General features: G+C 41.3%; 1 long non-coding RNA gene across 3 annotated transcripts in view; it reads left to right on the top strand.

The window, feature by feature from the left end:
* Positions 1 to 2,848: 2,848 nt before the first annotated feature.
* Positions 2,849 to 21,458, top strand: part of LOC126930970 (uncharacterized) — an 88,970-nt gene continuing 70,360 nt past the window's right edge. For 2 of the 3 annotated variants that reach the window (XR_007717738.1, XR_007717739.1), the window contains exons 1-3: positions 2,849 to 3,126; positions 14,348 to 14,515; positions 14,604 to 14,769. This is a non-coding gene — a long non-coding RNA (uncharacterized LOC126930970). The remainder of the gene's footprint in view (positions 3,127 to 14,347; positions 14,516 to 14,603; positions 14,770 to 21,458) is intronic. The other variant, XR_007717740.1, reaches the window with a different exon arrangement.

Below are 21,458 nucleotides of genomic sequence, written 5' to 3'. Positions count from 1 at the left end.
GCAAATGACTAAGGTCTCCTAATAACTGTCTGCAGTCATGGTTATTAATCACTGCAGGGACAGGTTTTATGCCCAGGGACTCCTGCCCCTGGGCTGGTGAGTGGCTGGTGCTCATCAGGGCCCAATGGAAGGTGTTGGATGCTTCACTGTTGCATCTAAATACACCACTTGTCTCAATGACCGCAGATACTGGGTTGATGTGTAGTGCTTTCTGTATTCTCTGATGGTTTTAATATTTTCAAGTAAGAAAAAATGCACAAAAGATTTATAATTGCTGTTTGTGGTTGACTGTCATTTCCCACAGTATTTTTTTCCCCGTATTGAGTACATTATTTGAAAAATAAAATCACGAGTTGGACAGGAAATGTCATTACGGGAGACAAACTGTGTAAGGAAATTACCTGCTGTCTTCAAGGACACAATTGTCCCTTCTGACTCAAAAACCTGAAAACTTTCCTCAGGTGAAAAGGGTTGATTAGAGTGTGATAGTTAATGTATATGCCAGTTCGACTGGGCCCTGAGGTGCTCCTATCAAACATCATTTCTGAGTGTATCTGTCAGGATATTTGCCGACGAGATTAGCATATGAATTGGTGGACTCAGTGAAGTGCAATATTTCCCCTTCCCCAAAGCGTGCGGGCACCAACCAATCCACTGAGGGCCCGAATGGAACAAAAGGTGGAGAAACGAGAATTTTTCCCCCTTGTTTATTTATTTTTTTCTGCCTCATTGCTTGACCTCAGACACCTCATCTCATCTCATCCTGCCATGAGACTGGGATTTGTACCATCAGTCCCCACCGGTTCTCAGGCCTTTGAGCTCAGACTGAATTACACCACCAGCTTGCCTGGGTCTCCAGGTGGTCGGAGGCACATTGTGGGATATCTCCTCTCCATAACTGTGTGAGCCAGGTCCTCATCGCCACAGCACGAAACCCAAAACCTTCCATCTCCCTGTGCATCCATCAGGGGACACCTGATATGACTGATAAAAGGAAGAGATTGGCCACTCAATGCCAGAAGACAAGAGGAGTCGATGGGAGATTCTACCTGACATTCATCAATGGCAAACTGTCCAGGCCTTGCTGGTGAAATATGGGCATTGTTAGTGGATACGACACAGGGAGTCATGCCCACTTCAGGAAGGCTGAGCGGCTTCTCCACGCTTCTGACCTTTCTAGGGGAAACAGCCATCACTGCAGGCCAAGCTCTGCTCACTTGTCTTTGCCCAGCTGCCCACGTTTGTTCCTGGAGTGGGGGCTGAGGACAGCCACCAGGAGGTGGCTGTGCTAGACTTGACTGGGGCTGCTAGTTCCTCCCTTCTCCTCAGCCTCCTGAAGGCTACAGGCTGTTTCCACACGTGCAAGGTTTCCGCATCAGTCAGGAGAGGAGGTGGCCAGACAGCAGCGGGGTCACAGGGGAACACAGAGCTGTCAGCCCAGGGACAAGGGACTGACCGATGAGCCGGGCCTCTGCAGTGACAAATGTCACAGCTGGGCAGTTTTTTTCTGAATTGAGGTGCCCCCGTTTGTCTGACTGATTCACCAGGGGGAAATACAACAGACAGATTCTCAGGGCTCAATCTACTTGAAGAAACCTGAACTATACCATTGACAACATATAGAATTTATAGCCACAACCGGGGCTTTCTCTATCCAAACTTTAGTTCTAGTTTTCCTTTTGTTGATGAGTTCATTTACATTCAAATTTAGAAATGAAATGTATTTTAAAACTCCAAGTGCAGCTCCTATAGGAAATTTTCAAGCCCTATAACCTATCAGAATAACAAATGCAAAAGCCCACAGGAGTTAGGCGGGCAGCGTGGAAGCGTGTCTTGGCTTGTTGGCACTGGAGCAAAGTTACCAGCCAAAACTCAGCTTCTCAGGGACACTCAGCCTCAGCCACCTACTGCCCATGGCAGCCAGAGCCACCTGTCCCAAAGGTCACCGCCCCTAGGTGCTGACAGGCAGAGCTCCAGAGCCACACTGCAGCTGCTAATCCCAGCAGGGCCACTAACTAGCTGTAGGATCTTGGCCCAGTCAGCTAAATTTATCAGGGTCTGTTTTCTGATTTGTAAAATAGAAAAACTAACAGTGTCAGCCTCATGATGAGTGTTGAGTCCAGGATTAAATACATTAATGCAGAGAAATCATTTAAAACAGGGGTAACACATTGGAAATGCTACATGGATGTTACCTACTGCTATGGCACATTGATTTTCATTTTAAAAAATACCTTAAAACATGAATTATTATGTGAAATCTCTTTAGATATGGACAACTAATTGAAATATATTGAATTCATATATTCATATTTATATAGGATACATTTAATATATAATAAATTCATATATACAATAGAGCTTGAAATATGTATACATAATGTAAATATATGAAAATCTATTTAATACATTTAATATAGTATATGAATATAAATGCAGCATTTATGTCAATATACTCACATATTTGCACATATTTATATTTATTTGAACTTAATATGCCCTATATTTGCTATGGGCTGTGGGACACCTGCGAATAATCTCCAAAGAAAAACGCTCTTCTGTAACATGTGCTGAACCTGTGAGCAGGAGATAACTAGCATCCACATTGTCCGTAGTAGAAAACGAACCAGTCTTCTTTGGAGACGAGCTCCGTTTCCAGAAGGAGAAGCCGTGGTTTGCCCATCCTCTTCAACTCCTTCAGTACTGATTGTTCCAACATTGATAGCCCGCTCCAAAGTTTGTCCTACCATTGGCTAACCAGTGGCCAATCAGATACTCTCAATGGCACGAACCAAGATTGGGCTGTGGGCCCTGAACTGTGATGTCACAGAACCTGGGACCTGCACCCATACTAGGCTAGGACAAGGGGTAGAGGCAGAGAGAGAGAGAGGAGCCACCTTGAGAAGGAAGAGACCAGGTGGGCTCTGAGATAGGGAGACCCTTTCTACGTCGGTGCCTTGACATGTGGCACTTTCTGCTCCAGGATCGCCCCCAGAGGAACTGCTATCACTTTCAAATGACCTCGTCTTTTCTAGGGCCTTCCGAACTGATCATCTCTCCCTTCTGATACAAGAGGGTCTTCCCTGGAAGACCACTGCACACCTTCTAGTAACACTGGGACCCTGGGTGAGTCACTTAACTTCTCTGGGTCTCAGTTTTGTCATCTGTAAAATGTCCAGAGCACCTCCCCAACTCGACAGAGCTATTCTCAGGATCAAAAGAGCAAACTCAGTTCATACGTGAGATACTTGCCTTTTGCCTGGCCCTCAGTAGAAATCGTGTATCTTCTAATCAGCCACTTGCTTTTCCTGAACCTTTGCCAAGTAAAAGTCTGCGTCAGGACTCACAGGCTCCACACTTGTGTCCCATCGGAGTCTCTGACCAGGGAGAGCAGCCTTCAAAGTGCAAACAGGAAATTAGCCTCCAGCCACAGCTGTTCCTCCAAGTGTCATGCGGCATTCAGGCTCAGGCAGGCAGTGGGGCTACAGATCCTTGTTTGTCCACTTTACTCGGTTTCCTTATCTGTAAGTGGGGATAACAATAGTAATCATGTGAGAGAGATACATATTATATATACCTCTCCCTATATTTGCTATGGGCTGTGGGACACCTGTGAGTGTATGTGTATATATATATATATATATATATAATCACGTGAGATATTTATCTATATATCTTCTATCTATCTATACACACATACAACAAGATGAATATGAGATATGGAGATGAGACATCCCCAATGTGCCCCTAACCATATATACTTGTAAATATACAAGCATAATCATGTGAGATATATATACTATGTAATAATAGTAATAGTTAACATTTATGATTGCTAACAATAGTTATGTGAGAGATGTATATAATATATATAATCTCTCATGTAATTACTAATATATATGATATATATCTGTCTCACATAATTACTATTGTTATTAATCATATATATTAACTACTACTATTGTTAATATATATATAAGAGAGAAAAATATATGGATTAAGTAATCCAATGTTCTAATGCCTCTAAAGTGCCTAGAGCCTGTCACGTAGTGTTGTATAAACATTAGCTATTAGTATTCTCTTATTGTATCCAGTCAGCAATTCAATAGTACTCACTGTGATTATTCTGAATTACAGATCTAATTTTCTGTTAAAAATCCTTCCGTGGCTCTCCATTTCTCTTAGTTGGCCTGGCCCCTGCCCACCTCTCCATCCTCATCTTATGTTAGATGCTCCTTCCCCAGCAGCCACACCGGCATGTTCTGTCTCTCTTTCAACCCTGGGCAGGTGGTCTCAGGTCCCCTACCTCCTGCCTTGTGGAGATGACTCTTGCTCATCGTGTGTTTCACAGCTCAGCGCTTACCTCCTCTGGGAAGGCTTCCTTGACCCCCTAAGTTTGAATTAAATGTTCCCCATCACCTTAGACTTACTTCCACCAGAGCACTTACAGCCTGTGCAGTAATTATTAGTTTGCACGTTGCCTCCTCACTAATCAGTAATTCCATCTGTTTGTGTGCTATACCTGAGTGGATGTAGCCTAATCACCAGGAAACTTCTCACCCGACAAGCAAAAGGTGTTTCTAGGATGGGTTCATTGACTCCAGTCAGAGCTCTGGAAAGGCTTCTCTGTGATCCTTTTGGTCTTCCCTCATTGGCAGAAGGTGGCTGCCAAGGCTCCAAGTATTTGGTCCTCACAAAATCACCTGAAAGTGGAGCAAAGGGAGGGAGGGGTTTTCTTCACACTTCTCCAGCTTCAAAGAGCTGGAGGGAGAGGAGGGGGAGCAGGGTGTGGACCTTCCTGGAGACTGCTCAGTTCTCAAGAGTCTAGAACTTCCTGAAACACAATGGTGTGAATACTCTCCAAAACCTCTTCCAGGATGCGGTGACTTTACCCCTGGTGAATTTCATATGCTTCTACATCTATCAATGCTTTGCTATTTTATATGAAGCTGTTAGTGGGAAATGCAGATATCTACATACTAAAGATAAAAGTATGAGGCGTAGTTATCAAAAACCTTTGCTTTTTAATAGATAAATAAGGGAAACCAGGAGATTGCGCAGTTCTGTTGGGCTCCGGATCCCACTTGAGCTTTCCCCAGCATTGGGAGTGTCTCTCCTGGATTTTTAGCTATCATAGGTGTTATTGGCCTACCTCCTATCATTGCCAGGTAGGGCTGGGGCTCAGATTTCTGCCTGTAGCGTTTTCTGGACACCTTCTTGCTTCCTGAGGGGACCAGAGGGTTCAGCCATGGCAGAGACACTTTCTGTCCTGACAAATCAGGAGGAGGACTAAAACTACAGAGAAGAACAAAGCCTCCCTGTTGGCTCCTGCTACTCAAAATCTTCTATCATTTTAAAAATTATTTTCATAGGTTTTTGGGGGAACAGGTGTTATTTGATACATGAGTAAGCTCTTTAGTGGTGATTTGTGAGATTTTGGTGCACCCATCTCCCAAGCGGTATACACTGAACCCAATTTGTCATCTTTTATCCCTCACCCCCTTCCCACCCTTTCCCCCTGAGTCCCCAAAGTCCATCATGTCATTCTTGTGCTTTTGCATACTCCTAGCTTAGCTACCACTTATAAGTGAGAACAAATGATGTTTGGTTTTCCATTCTTGAGTTACTTCACTTAGAATGATAGTCTCCAATCTCATCCAGGTAGATGCAAATGCCATTAATTCATTCTTTTTCTGTGGCTGAGTTGTATTCCATCATATATATATTATATATTATAGACACACACACACAACAGTTTCTTTATCCACTCGTTGATTAATGGGCATTTGGGTTGGTTTCACATTTTTGCAATCGTGAATTGTACTGCCATAAACATGCCTGAGCAAGTATCTTTTTCATAGAATAACTTCTGAACAGCAAATCTAATTTCGGATTAATGGGTTTCAGTTTCTCACGGAAAGAGGGGTGCATCCTGCCTTGTTTTTGAGAATGGGGAGATAGATAAAAAAGCTTAGTTTCTGTTCCACCAAATTCTACCCTTTTTCCTAAATGACTAGGAGAGTGAAGCAAATGACCTGCTAATAACCTCCACTTTGGTGGAAAAAAAATTGTGTGGCTGAAGACTAATAATGATAGTAAATTAATAATTGAATAAAATGTCGCATGTGCTCTATGAGAAAAAATATCTGTGGTCACATGTTGAACCAATTTTACGCATGGCTGCTCACCCTATATAATTGTATCTAACTACTTATAATGAAACTTTTCAAATATGCAGAAAAATTGAAATAAGTTTTTAGTGAAGACCCATATACCTACCAGCACCTAATTTCTACTGTTAACATTTTATTCTTCTTTCTTTATTCTATATCTTTTCATTTCTGTCAAAGGATGATGACTTGATACCTGAGATTATGTGGTGAATCCTATCAATCTTTCCTCCGTTTTGATTTGAGACTTTTGTGTGTGTGTGTGTTTTTTTTTTTTTTTTTTTTTTTTTTTTGGGAGTCTCTCTTTGTCACCTGGCTGAAGTGCAATGGTGAGATCTTGGCTCACCGCAACCTCTGCCTCCTGGGTTCAAGCGATTCTCCTGCCTCAGCCTCCAGGGTAGCTGGGACTACAGGCGCCTGCCACCAAGCCCAGCTAATTTTTAGTAGGGATGGGGTTTCACCATGTTGGCCAGGAAGGTCTCGCTCTCTTGACCTTGTGATCTGCCTACCTTAGCCTCCCAAAGTGCTGGGAGTGAGCTACCAAGTACAGGTGTGAGCTACCAAGCCTGACCTTTGGCTAAATCTGTCCCTGTTCTCCTCTTGTACTTTTATCATTTTGCATTTTACGTTTAATTTTTAATCCAGTAGAAATTATATTTCTATAAGGAATGAGAAAAATATCCAACTTTTATTTGTTTGTTTTTCTTCCCAAATTGCTAACTAGTCATTCTGCTTCTGATTCCAATTTAGGGCTTTGGACTTGCCCTAGAATTTCTTTGTGTCCACTCCTTTTTGCCCCTGTCTCCTCCATGTGTCTCCATAGCTGGATGCCCTAGGCCCATGTGCTCAAATGAAAGACACATCACAGCTCTGCAAAGGGCACTGGAAGGGACCAGATGTGCAACTGCAGAACTAATGCTGGCGGCAGCAGTAGCTGCTGAGAAAATTAAATCTCTCCTCTGGGATGCAGAAGGGAGAGGCCCAGGATGTGAGAACAATAAAATCTGTTCACACAGCTCAGGGGCTTCTCAGATCCCACCCCACCTGTGGTGCTTAGCTTGTATTCAGCTTCAGCCCTGGCTATGCTCCAGGACTCCTGGGCAGCCATGTCCCTGGTACTATTCCAGGCCTCACTGGGCTGAGTTGCCTGTTTCCTTCTCATCTGTTAAAACCATAGGCTTAGAATTTAGGATGGCACTGGGGGAGGGGAACTAACCTCTCTTAGGAGAAAAAAATAGGGTCGAAAATACAGCTTTTCAGGGAGAGAGACTGGCCATAATGAGAAAGAAAGAAAGAGAGAAAGGGAGGGGGAGAGAATACAGTGGTGTCCGTGAAAACCTGGGTTCTGAACCATGACAATGTTCATAGGTGTTATAGGATCCAGGGTGTGATAACCTCTCTGAATTTTGGGTCCCCACCTATAAATGATGATGTAATTCTTCTTACCTCTAAGGGTTTTGAAGGATTGAGACAATCCATGCAAACTGCTTCACTCAATAACTAGCAATAGTAGTCACTCAAAAATTAATATTTACACACACACGTACACATGTACACATATGCACATGCACACGTACAAGGAAAACATAAGGAACTTCTGGCTACTGCAGAACCCTGACAGGGATCCTTCATTCTCCTCGTAGACAGATTCAAACTTGAACATGTCAAAATACTGAGCCCCATCAAATGACTTTCCCAGGCACTGACTTGAGCTGTCAGGGTATCTTGTGATCCAGAAACGAAATGAACACAGCGGGAAAGGCAGAGGAACGTGGCTGAGTGAGTCTGTCTCTTTCATCCCTCCATCCTGGAAGTCTAAAAACATCAAGGCCTCTTTGGTCTTTGTATCACAAGATGTCAACAATGAAGATGACAGACCTGGTGAGAGCAGAGGAGGAAATGGGGGAGCAGAGCCCCTAGGTCAGAAAGACCCTGGAGGGCAGTCTCTCTAATGAGGATTTTTATGATTTTGCTCTGTCTCTCCACCCAAATCTCATCTCAAATTGTCATCTCTATGTGTCAAGAGCAGGACCAGGTGGGAGACGATCAGATCATGGGGGTGGTTTCTCCATGTGGTTCTCATGATAGTGAGTGACTTCTTACAAAATCTGATGGTTTTGTAAGTGTTTGGCAGTTCCTCCTTTGATCTCTCTCTGTCTCTCTCCTGCCACCTTGTGAAGAAGGTGCTTGCTTCCACTTTACCTTCTCCCATGATTGTAACTTTCTTGTGGCCTTCCCAGCAATGCAGGATTGTGGTTCAAGTAAACCTCTTTCCTTTATAAATTACCCAGTTTTGGGTATTTTATAGCAGTGTGAAAATGAGTAATATAACGGGTATCAAGAGTGTGGTACTGCCATAAAGATAACCTGAAAACGTGGAGGCCACTTTGGAACAAGCAGGTGTTGGAACAGTTTGGAGGGCTCAGAAAAAGACAGGAGGACGTGGGAAAGTTTGGAACTTCCTGGAGACTTGTTAAATGGTTTTGACCAAAATGCTGTTAGTGATATGAACAACGAAGTCCAGGCTGAGGTGGTATCAGATGGAGATGAGGAACTTATGTTTACAAGGGAAGCAGAGCATAAAAGTTTGGAAAATTTGCAGCCTGATGATGCAGTAGAAAAGAAAACCCCATTTTCTGGGGAGAAATTCAAGCCAGCTGCAAAAATTTGCAAAAGTAACAAGGAGCTGAATGTTAATCACCAAGACATGGAGGAAAATGTCTCCAAGGCATGTCAGAGATCTTCAAGGCAACCCCTTCTATCACAGGCCTGGAGGCATAGGAGGGGAAAATGCTTTAGTGGGCCTAGAGGATGTAAGGAATGCCTAGAGGATGTATGGAAATGCCTGGATGTCCTTGCAGAAGTCTGCTGCAGGGGTGGAGCCCTCATGGAGAACCTCTGCTAGGGTAGTACAAAAGGGAAATGTGGGGTTGGAGCCCCAGCACAGAATCCTCACTGGGGCACTGCCTAATGGAGCTGTGAGAAGACAGCCACTGTCCTCCAGCCCCCAGAATAGTAGATGCACTGACAGATTGCACTGTGCACCTGGAAAAGGCATTCAATGCCAGCCTGTAAAGGAGCTGCCCAAGGCTGTGGGGGCCACACGTTGCATCAGTGTGCTCCAGATGTGAGACATGGAGTCAAAGGATATCATTTTGGAGCTTTAAGATTGAATGACTGCCCTGCTGGATTTCTGATTTCATGGGGCCTGTAGCCCCTTTGTTTTGGCCAATTTCTCCCATTTGGAATGTGAGCATTTATGCAATGCCTGTACCCCCATTGTATCTTGGAAGTAACTAACTTGCTTTCGATTTTACAGGCATATAGGCAAAAGGCTCATGCCTTGTCTCAGGTGAGACTTTGGACTTTGACTTTTGAGTTAATGGTGAAATGAATTAAGACTTTCAGGGACTGTTGGGAAGGCATTATTGGTTTTGAAATGTAAAAAGGACAAGAGATTTGGGAGGGGCTAGGGCCAGAATGATATGGTTTGGCTCTGTGTCCCTACTGAAGTCTCATCTCAAATTGTAATCCCCATGTGTCAAAGGAGGGACCTGGTGGGAGGTGATTGGATCATGGGGTTGGTTTCCCCCATCTGTTTCTCATGATAGTGAGTGAGTTCTCACGAGACCTGATGGTTCTATAAATGTTTGGAAGTTCCTCCTTCACCCTCTCTTTTTCCTGCTGCCTTGTGAAGAAGGTGCCTGCTTCCCCTTTGTCTTCTGCCATGATTGCAAGTTTCCTAGGGCATCCCCAGCAATGTGGAACTGTGAGTCAATTAAACCTCTTTCCTTTATAAATTATGAAGTCTGGGGTATTCCTTTATAGCAGTGTGAAAATGGACTAATACAAGTCCCCCACCCAGCCCCACTCAGAACCACTGTATTTTCAAAGGGCAGGGGACACTGGGGCCAATCCTTCTTATCCCACAAGTTTAGAAATGTTTAATTGGTAGGACCCAGAGCTGAGCACTAATAATGAGAGTCTGGTGAGATTATTCTTCTTTTATTCTTCTTAAAGAGCAGAGCTGCATTTCTGGTGTAGCTTCTGCCTGATACAGATTGGGGAAGTTCATTTGTGAATCTCTTTCATGAGTAGATAGCAACAGACCCACATTTCTTTTGGTACCAATTAAATAACTTCATTCAAACAGCAAACATGGTAATAGAAATGAATTCAATAATTCTGTATTCTTTGACTTACAAGAAAGATAAATTTGAAAGGAACAAAACAAAACCAGAACTCAACATTGAACAAATGCCACAATTTAAATTTTTTTATGTCATAAAAGACAGTGTGACCATAGAAATGTAAAGAGTCATTGGAAAGGGAAAAAGTAAGATGTCTCTGCTGCAGAATGAATCCAAATTACTGCAACAATACTGCTGGAAATTTGAAAATTAAGTGGAAAGGCTTGTATTTCTGTCTCTCTTTCAGCAGAGGACCATCAGTTCTTTCCTGTTTGCACCCTTGTATTAAAGAAGATTGTCCCCAAAAGTTCCAGTGCCACTGCTTTAGCCCTGATAGAATAGCCACCTCAGGAGACAGAGCTGGCACATTCAAAGGTTAGGAGAGAGACAGAGTTTAAGGTGGTGGATGAGAGTCTGGGGATTAAGTCAGAGAATGTGTGTCAAGTTCAGGATCTGCCTATCAATAGTTATGTGAGAATGCAATTGGCTGATACTTATATAGAGTTTATTGTTCAAAAGTTACTCATACATTCATCCTCACTGTAGTCCTAGAGAGGTCAGGACCCCTGCCTGTCCTCTTGTAGTTCCTTGTGCTTTTTATCTGTGGTGCATATTTCAGTATGTAATTTAATAGGTATGTGCTTGTTTGGTTAATGTCTTTCTTCTCTGGTAGACTGTAACCACCACGACTGGATGGTCCAGGTTTGGTTTAGTTCTCCACTGGATATTCAGCACCTAGGGCAGTGCCTAACATATCATTAGGGGTTCAGCTATTTAATGAAGGGAAGCTCAGGGCTTTACATTGGAGAGATTGCTGAGCTGCACAAGGTAGGAACTCAATGAATGTTTGACTCTTAAATTCACAAATGAAGAGGGGGGTCCTGGCTCAATGAAAATTTAAAATCCAAATGTCCTGTAATGTGTTTGGTGCTTAATATGCAGCGTCTATGTTCATAGGCCTAGACGGAAATAATGCTGGTGGGTAGAGGGCATTTAAACACTCCTGAGCAGGTTGAGAATAATCGACTCACAGTGGTGGAGTGAACTCAAGTTGATGCACTTTTGTCCTCAGGAGAATCCCTAAATGGGGTCTGCAACCTGGGCAGAGTTGTGTGGTATTTCCTCTTTCCTCTAAGAACAAATTGTTCAGAAGAAAGGAATTCCAAAGATTCTTCCACCTTCAATGAGAAATAATTGAGAAGGTGGGAACTGTGTCCTGCTTTATATTCCAAATAAAGACAAGCACTTGTGATACGAATAACTGTAGGCAGAGGCTGAACCGGATTTCACCAGGCATGGAGGGTAATTGAATTTCACTTTGTGCTCACTATTTTTCCCTGGATAAATAATAAGAATATATCCTCCAATATTTCTTGGCTATAAGCTCCTATGAAAATTTTTCTAGCACCTGATCCCAAATGCTGAATGAGAAACACCAGTTCTTGGACTCAAACCACTCAGATCAGGAAAGAATCACTTTCAGTCTTCAGGAAGAAGGTGAAGAATTGCAAAAAATATCTCAGCAATTTCTGGGCTTTATATTTGAAAAAGCAAAAATAATGGTGGCCTGTGGACCAATTTTCAGTTACTTCCTCAGTCCCTAGGTGTCTAATTTGGGTCGACATGTTCCACAGTTAGAATTGCACATGGGATATCCGTCCTGTGAGGTCAGAACTGGCATAGTGGGAAAGGCCAAATATGAGTCACTTTAACTGCCCCCACACAAAGTCGCAAAACCAAAACAATATTACATCATGAGGAGAGGGCTAGCAGAGATTCACTCCACAATTAAAGATCAATGAGTGTGGGGATCATGGCCACAATCATATTTTTGTTTATTTCACCAGTTTAGCCCCTCCAAAAAGCAGATGAAGCTTGGCCTGTGACTTTACACTATCTCAACTTCTGTCAAGCAGTAGCCCTGTTCAGTCGCTATCTCAGATGGGCTATTGTTATTAGAACAAATTATTAAAGCCTCAGGTCCATGATATGTGTCTACTTATTTGGCCAACAATTTATATTTTAATCCCAGGAGAATCAGACACAATTCATATACAAATGGGATGCATTTCTTTACATCTTTGCTCCAATATTATGCTAATGCTCCCATCCTTACTCATGATGTATTCTAAAGAAATATGGACTATCTAGACACCCTGAAAAATAACATGTTGTTTCATTATGTTGATGACATCATGCTGATTGGTCAGGGCAAGCAACAGGTGATTAGTTTGCAGAAGTCTTTAATAAGACACATATGTAAAAAAATAAGAAAGTCCGGGACCTGCCATTTCAATATGTTTTCAGGTGTCCAGTATTCAGGGTTTACAGGAACTCCACATTAAAAGACAAATTGCTGCACCTTGCATCCCCTGCAACAATGAAGTAAACATAATATCTGGTGGGACGCTCCAGGTTCTGGAGGCAGCACATTCCACACACAAAAACACTGCTGAGAACCATGTATTTTAAGACACAGAAGTTGACTTGCTTTGGTCAGGAAAAAGCTCTGCAGCAGATGCAAGCGCTACTGTAGACAGCCTTGCCACTTGGACCATATGATCCATCAGTCACTACAGTCACTATGATGTTAGAGATGTCAGGGGTGTATACACACACACACAGACACACACACACACACACATAGAATCCTGAGATGCGAATAGTTATAGATTCCTGAACAGTGGTCAATGACCTGGGTGGCTGGTCAGAGTCCCGTAAGGAAAAGACTGGAAAGTCTGAGACAAAAAATCTGGGAAAGAGGTACATGGATGGGCATAACGGCAGTTGGCATAAGCCATGAAGCTGTTTCACACATTTATGTCACTATAAGTAATCTATGATTGAAGAATAAATCAACAATCCAGGAGACAAAATGATCCTGCCAGTTCACATGGCAAACCTTTGTCATTATCTACTCCAGAACTAGCATGGTAGACACACTGATTAGTCTTCATGGTGGCAAAGGTGGAAAGTATAGATGGGCCCAATAACATGGACTTTAACTCATAAAGTTGGTTCTCATTATTGTATCTCCAAATACCCAATCTGCTTGCAAGACAGATCAAAATTGAGCTTCAACTGCATCTCTAATTACCCAATCTGCTTGCAAGAGAGATCAAAATTGAGTTTCAATTATGACACACTGGTCCCAAGGAGAAGAGCCACTTTGTTCCAAGCCGATTACATTGGATCCCTTCCTTCCTGGAAAACCCAGTGACTAATCACAGCCTTAGATATATATTTCACAGACAGATTTACTTTCCTGCCAGGGGAACCTCAGCCAGTACCACTATCTGTGTGCTTACAGGTGGCTTGATCCACAAGCATGAAATTTCATACAACATGGCATCCAACAGGAACCCACTACATAACAAGGAGGTTCATGAAAGGGCCCATAAACATAAGATCTAACAGCCATAAAACATATTGCATTGCGTGGAAGGACTGGAGAGCTTGAGAAAATCGGAATTACTTACTAAGGCATGGTTGAAATACCAGATTGGGGTAATACTCTGTGAGGATATATTACCATTTTTTAGAACTTAGTATATGCATTAAATCAGAGACCTCTATATGGTGTTGTGTAGCTAAGGGAAGACTAAGTTGATCCATAAAATCAGAGTAATAAAACAATGGCTCTATTTACCATCTTCCCAATGGCCCATTGGGAGAATGTTTGTCTCTCATTCCTGCCATTCTGAGTTCTGCACAGCTAGGGGTCCTGTCCCTGAATGGAGGCACTCTGTCCATGGGAAAAGCAAGCTTCCCCTTGAGCTACAGGTTACGGCAGGCACCTGGGCACCTTGGACCCCTTGTGAAGAGGTCAACAGGTAAGGAGTCACCATCATGGCAGGCATAATTGACCCTGATTGAAAGGAGATGAAGATGCTCTTACACAATGGGGGCAAGAGAAGAATGAGAAGAATATGCATGGAACTCACGTGATCCACTTTGGTACCTTCTTATATTCCTTTGTCTAATTAGAACTGTGAGTGAACATGTATAGCAACCTCCGACTGAGAAGAATGTGATTACCAGCAGGTCAAACCCATCAGGGATGGTTAGGCTGCAGTATCAAGTCCGCCAGCAAGATCTTCAGGGAAAACCCATGACAGTGGGAGAATTTGTCATTTATACTGGAGGAGAGAGATGGTAAGAACCTCATGTGCTGCTAAGATCAACTGCAGCAACCAAGTCTGTAGGGTGTTCCATATACTCGCTCTTCTTATCTTCCCTTCAGGGAATAAGGCCCATGGGATACACTGAGTAACTGCTTCCTGATCATGTGCAGAAGAAGACCTGTGCAGCCCAAGGGGTGGACGCTGATAGCCTTAGATTCCAGTGCTCACATCTCCCTTCACAAAAACCTGCTTCAAGGACCATAGATCTCCATCCTCCCACCCAAGGTATTTCCAAACACTAACCAAAAGTGGTAGTGGGGTAGTAGAGCCAGGACATTTCTGCCCAATGTGAACTCCCACTGGGCATTTTTGCCTGTGGACTCCTTATGTGCCTGGCTGGATTTCTTAGAGATCTGCAACAGTGTGAGTGTGAGTCTTCTTTCCCTCTCTCCACTTGCTGGAGTAAAACCTGCCTCATAGTCTAAAGCCTCTCCTTGCATGTCCCTGTCTACTCTTCTCTTCATCCTTCACAAGCATTTCTCATAATAGACCTTTCATGTGTATAATGTCATCGTGGAATCTGCTTCTCAGTGGACATGAATTGGCAGAAATATTTATCAAATGGAGAATGCATAAATAAATGAACAGACCAGTGTTTAAATCCTTATTTTGTCACATTATCACATACTTGTACAGTGTATTTTGTCTCTTGTAATTTTGTTCTCCTCCTCTTTCTCCACTTCCTCCTCATTTTTTTAACGTAAAGTCTCTGTTTGAGGATTTCCTATTTTCCACTAAATTTATGGGCTTTGAGAGTGGCCCAACCCTCAAGTCTCTCAACCCGCTCCCCAAACCTAGGTGAATACATGTCTCAGAGTCCAGGACTGAAAAGTACACTCTTGTTCTGACCCCTCAACCACATAGAGTAGCTACCTTGGGTACCGCTTCCCTCTCTATTGCTGCTTTCTCCTTTGGCACCTCACCCTCTGAAACTAAGGGAAAAAACAGAAAATTAGGATACATAAAGGTAAAAAGGGAAGACTAGGAACTTTTGTTTAGTATTGAGCTAGTTTACAGGGCTCTTCTTGTCTTTACAGGAAAGATAGCTTCTAAAACTCTTTAATGTGGTTTATAAGGTCCCTGCCTTTTCTAAAGACAGCAGCAGCAGCAGACCCAGTACGGGTAACAAGTAGGGCTCAGTGTGTCATTTGCTCTTTTGCACCATGACAAGCTTGAACAGCTGTTCAGTGTGAAGAGCATCTCCACCCAACAAGGAGGTTTTCTAAAGGACAAAGGGAATTGTTCTGGCCTTGTGACTCATAGAGAGTAAATAGGGAGTACGTGTCCAATTACGGTCAATTTAATATTACATTCTGGGACACTTTGTTATGCTTGAGTGCATCCCCTCTTTCTCAGAGAAAACAAGGGATGCACAGAGAAGTTGCAGCCTAAATGGGAAGGTACTTAGAAAGGAAAGAGGAAGAAACCTCTTTTGCTCTTTGAGAAGGACATAAACTAAGTGAACCAGGGGTGCTTTTTATCTGTTGTTTTGTCTCAGGTCTGCCTTTGAGTTGCACTCATACCTGTTTAGGTTTTATAGTCAAGAACGTAGAATTAAATTAGGAAGAACAGCTTTTCTTGAGCTCGAGATTCCCTGAAGGAGGATCTGCATTTCACATGAATGGTCAGGATACTAAGGTCTCCGAGCCTCTCGGTTCCTTCATCTGTATGATGGGTAATGGTAGCACCAACCTCAAAGGGTGCTCGTGGGGATCTCCTAAAAAGCTGGTTAGGAAACTAACTAGAGGAAGGCGGTCTGGTCCAAAGGACAAAGGCCTAATGACAAAGGTCCAGATTAAAAGGTCTGTTGTCATTAACCATTTGTGTGACACTGGCCTGCCTCTCTTGCTTTAGTTGCTTTATTAGAAAAATGGGATGTGTGTGTGTGTGTATATATATACATTGTACATATATGTGTGATATACATATACACACATATACAGACATATATTTACAAGCCTATATATATGCATGTGTGTGTGTGTGTGTGTGTGTAAAGAGAGAGAGAGAGAGAGAGAAACAGAGACAAGGAAAGAGGGTTGCTGTATTACATAATTTAACTCATACAAAGCAATTAGGAGAGTACCTACAGGTTGTTGCTGCTCAACACAATGTAGATCTTCTGGTCATTATAATTATGTAAGCACATAATCTAGACTTAAAGTTGGATACCCAGAGAAGTCTCAGCTGACAGCAAGATTGGCCCCCAGATTTTCCTCAGGCAAAAGGAAAAGAACGAAAGACAATAAATGCCTTCCTCAAAAAAGTAGAAAAACTTCAAATGAACCTAATGATGCATCGCAAAGAATTAGAAAAACAAGGGCACATTTAAAGCAGTGTGTAGAGGGAAATTTATATCACCAAAGGCCCACAAAAGAAAGCAGGAAACATCTAAAATTGACACCCTAACATCATAATTAAAAGAACTAGAGAAGCAAGAGCAAACACATTCAAAAGCTAGCAGAAGGCAAGAAATAACTAAGATCAGAGCAGAACTGAAGGAGATAGAGACACAAAAAACCCTTCAAAGAAATCAATGAATCCAGGAGCTGTTTTTTTGAAAAGATCAACAAAATTGATAGACCGCTATAGCAAGACTAAGAAGAAAAGAGAGAAGAATCAAATAGATGCAATAAAAAATGATAAAGGGGATATCACCACCGACCCCACAGAAATACAAACTACCATCAGGGAATACTATAAACACTTCTATGCAAATAAACTAGAAAACCTAGAAGAAATAGATAAATACCTGGACACATACACTTTTCCAAGACTAAACCAGGAAGAAGTTGAATCTCTGAATAGACCAATAACGGGCTCTGAAATTGAGGCAATAATTAATAGCTACCAACCAAAAAAAGTCCAGGACCAGATGGATTCACAGCCAAATTCTACCAGAGGTACAAGGAGAAGCTGGTACCATTCCTTCTGAAATGATTCCAATCAATAGAAAAAGAGGGAATCCTCCCTAACTCATTTTATGAGGCCAACATCATCCGGATACCAAAGCCTGGCAGAGACATAACAAAAAAAGAGAATTTTAGACCAATATCCCTGATGAACATCAATGCAAAATCCTCAATAAAATACTGGCAAACTGAATCCAGCAGCACATCAAAAAGCTTATCCACCATGATCAAGTGGACTTCATTCCTGGGATGCAAGGCTGGTTCAATATACACAAATCAGTAAATGTAATCCAGCATATAAACAGAACCAAGGACAAAAACCACATGATTATCTCAATAGATGCAGAAAGGGCCTTTGACAAAATTCAACAGCCCTTCATGCTAAAAACTCTCAACAAATTCGGTATTGATGGAATGTATCTCAAAATAATGAAAGCTATTTACAACAAACCCACAGCCAATATTATACTGATTGGGCAAAAACTGGAAGTATTCCCTTTGAAAACTGGCACAAGACAGGGATACCCTCTCTCACCACTCCTATTCAACATAGTGTTGGAAGTTCTGACCAGAGCAATCAGGGAGAAGAAAGAAATAAAGGGTATTCAATTAGGAAAAGAGGAAGTCAAATTGTCCGTGTTTGCAGATAACAAGATTATATATTTAGGAAACCCCATCGTCTCAGCCCAAAATCTCCTTAAGCTGATAAGCAACTGCAGCAAAGTCTCAGATACAAAATCAGTGTGCAAAAATCACAAGCATTCTTATACACCAATAAGAGACAAACAGAGAGCCAAATCATGAGTGAACTCCCATTCACAATTGCTTCAAAAAGAATAAAATACCTAGGAATCCAACTTACAAGGGATGTGAAGGACCTCTTCAAGGAGAACTACAAACCACTGCTCAATGAAATAAAAGAGGACACAAACAAATGGAAGAACATTCCATGCTCATGGATAGGAAGAATCCATACTGTGAAAATGGCCATACTGCCCAAGGTAATTTATAGATTCAATGCCATCCCCATTAAGCTACCAATGACTTTCCTCACAAAATTGTAAAAAACTACTTTAAAGTTCATATGGAACCAAAAAGAGCCCATATTGCCAAGACAATCCTAAGCCAAAAGAACAAAGTTGGAGGCATCATGCTACCTGACTTCAAACTATAGTACAAGGCTACAGTAACCAAAACAGCATGGTACTGGTACCAAAACAGAGATACAGACCAATGGAACAGAACAGAGCCCTCAGAAATAATAGCACACATCTACAACCATCTGATCTTTGACAAACCTGACACAACCAATAAATGAGGAAAGGATTCCCTATTTAATAAATGGTGCTGGGAAAACTGGCTAACCATACGTAGAAAGCTGAAACTGGATCCTTTCCTTACACCTTACACAAAAATTAATTCAAGATGGATTAGAGACTTAAATGTTAGACCTAAAACCTTAAAAACCCTAGAAGAAAACCTAGCCAATACCATTCAGGACAAAGGCATGGGCAAGGACTTCATGTCTGAAACACCAAAAGCAATGGCAACAAAAGCCAAAATTGACAAATGGGATCTAATTAAACTAAAGAGCATCTGCACAGCAAAAGAAACTACCATCAGAGTGAACAGGCAACCTATAGAATGGGAGAAATTTTTTGCAATCTACTCATCTGACAAAGGGCTAATATCCAGAACCTACAAAGAACTCAAACAAATTTGCAAGAAAAAAACAAACCACCCCATCAAAAAGTGGGCAAAGGATATGAACAGACACTTCTCAAAAGAAGACATTTATGCAGCCAACAGACACATGAAAAAATGCTCATCATCACTCACCATCAGAGAAATGCAAATCAAAAAACCACAATGAGATGCCATCTCACACCAGTTAGAATGGCGATCATTAAAAAGTCAGGAAACAACAGGTGCTGGAGAGGATGTGGAGAAATAGGAACACTTTTACACTGTTGGTGGGATTGTAAACTAGTTAAACCATTGTGGAAAACAGTATGGCGATTCCTCAAGGATCTAGTACTAGAAATACCATTTGACCCAGCCAACCCATTACTGGGTATATACCCAAAGGATTATAAGTCATGCTGCTATAAAGACACATGCACACATATGTTTATTGCGGCACTATTCACAATAGTAAAGACCTGGAACCAACCCAAATGTCCATCAACGACAGACTGGATTAAGAAAATGTGGCACATATACCCCATGAAATACTATGCAGGCATAAAAAAGGATGAGTTCATGTCCTTTTTAGGGACATGGATGCAGCTGGAAACCATCATTCTCAGCAAACTATCACAAGAACAGAAAACCAAACACCACATGTTCTCACTCATAGTTGGGAACTGAACAAGAGAACACTTGGACACAGGAAGGGGAACATCACATACCAGGGCCTGTCATGGGGTGGGGGGCAGTGGAGGGATAGCATTAAGAGATATACCTAATGTAAATGTCCAGTTAATGGGTGCAGCACATGAACATGGCATATGTATACATATGTAACAAACTTGCACGTTGTGCACATGTACCCTAGAACTTAAAGTATAATAATAATTTTTAAAAAAACCATTTTCTTCTCTTCCTGTTTCAATGTAGAATGTTGCTGTGGAATAAAAAAAGACCTCAATTTTGATATTTACTTGATACACTGAATTACTGCAAATAAGTGAATATTCTGAAATATTGTCTTATTGCTTTATTTCTTTAGAGATTAAACAAAAGTTAATGTGGGTATTGAAGAACAAACTTCCTTCATTTAATATCTGAGCACAAATTTAATAAAATAAATTATTCTGAAATATTAACATTTGCTGATAATAGAGAATACTATGGTTAATACTCCAATAACAAAAAAATGAAAGTAACTATGTTCAACAAAAAGAAAGAAAGAAAAGCATGGGCAAACCAAACCCAAAATTAGTTGAAGAAACAAAAAATAAAGATCAGAGATGAGATAAACTGAGTTGAGACTAAAAAAAATACAAAAGATCAATGAAACAAAAATTTGGCTTTTTGAAAAGATAAACAAAATTGACAAACCTTCAGCCAGACTAAGGAAAAAGGAGAGAATAGCCAAAATAAATAAAATCAGGATTAAAAAGAGAACATTATAACTAACGTCACATAAATCCAAAGGATCATTAGAACCTATTATTAGCAACTATACACCAACAAACTGGAAAATGTAGAAGAGATGGATAAAGTCCTACATACATACAACCTACCAAGATAGAACCATGAAGAAATCCAAAACTTGAATAGACCAATAACAAGATAGAAGCAGTAGTAAAAAGTCTCCCATCAAACAGCACCTGCTGAATTCTATCAAACACTTAAAGAAGAATGGATGTCAATCCTAATTAAATTATTCCAAAAAAAATCAAAGAATAGCAAATAATTTCAAACAAATTCTATGAGGCCAGTATTCCCCTGATAACACCACCATACAAAGACACCAAAAGAAAATTACAGGCCGAAATCCCTAATGAACACAGATGCAAAAATCCTCCAAGAAATACTAACAAACTTAATTTAGTAACATATTAAAGAGGTCATTCATCATGATTATGCGGGATTCATGCAAGAATGTTTTAACATACACAAATCAATAAATGTGATACAGATACATCATAACAGAGTAATGAACAAAAAACATAAGTTCATTTCAATAAATGCAGAAAAAGCGTTTGATAAAATTTAACATGTCTTCATGATAAAAACTCTCAAAACACTGAGTTTAATAAAGGGAACATTCCTCAATATTATAAAAGTCATATACAACAAAACCACCGCTAATATAATAAACAGGGAAAAACCGAAAGCTCTTTAACTAAGATACGGAACATGACAAGGATGCCCACTTTCACCAATTTTTTTTCAACATATTCCTAGGAGTCCTAACCGGACCAACTAAACAAGATAAAGAAATAAAGGGCATCCAATTTGGGAAGGAAGAAGTCAAACTATGTTTGCAGATGA

Source organism: Macaca thibetana, chromosome 11, assembly GCF_024542745.1.
Source record: "Macaca thibetana thibetana isolate TM-01 chromosome 11, ASM2454274v1, whole genome shotgun sequence".
NCBI lineage: Eukaryota > Metazoa > Chordata > Mammalia > Primates > Cercopithecidae > Macaca > Macaca thibetana.
The sequence above is the reverse complement of the archived record's forward strand: the minus strand, read 5'-3'. Positions and strand labels throughout refer to the sequence as shown.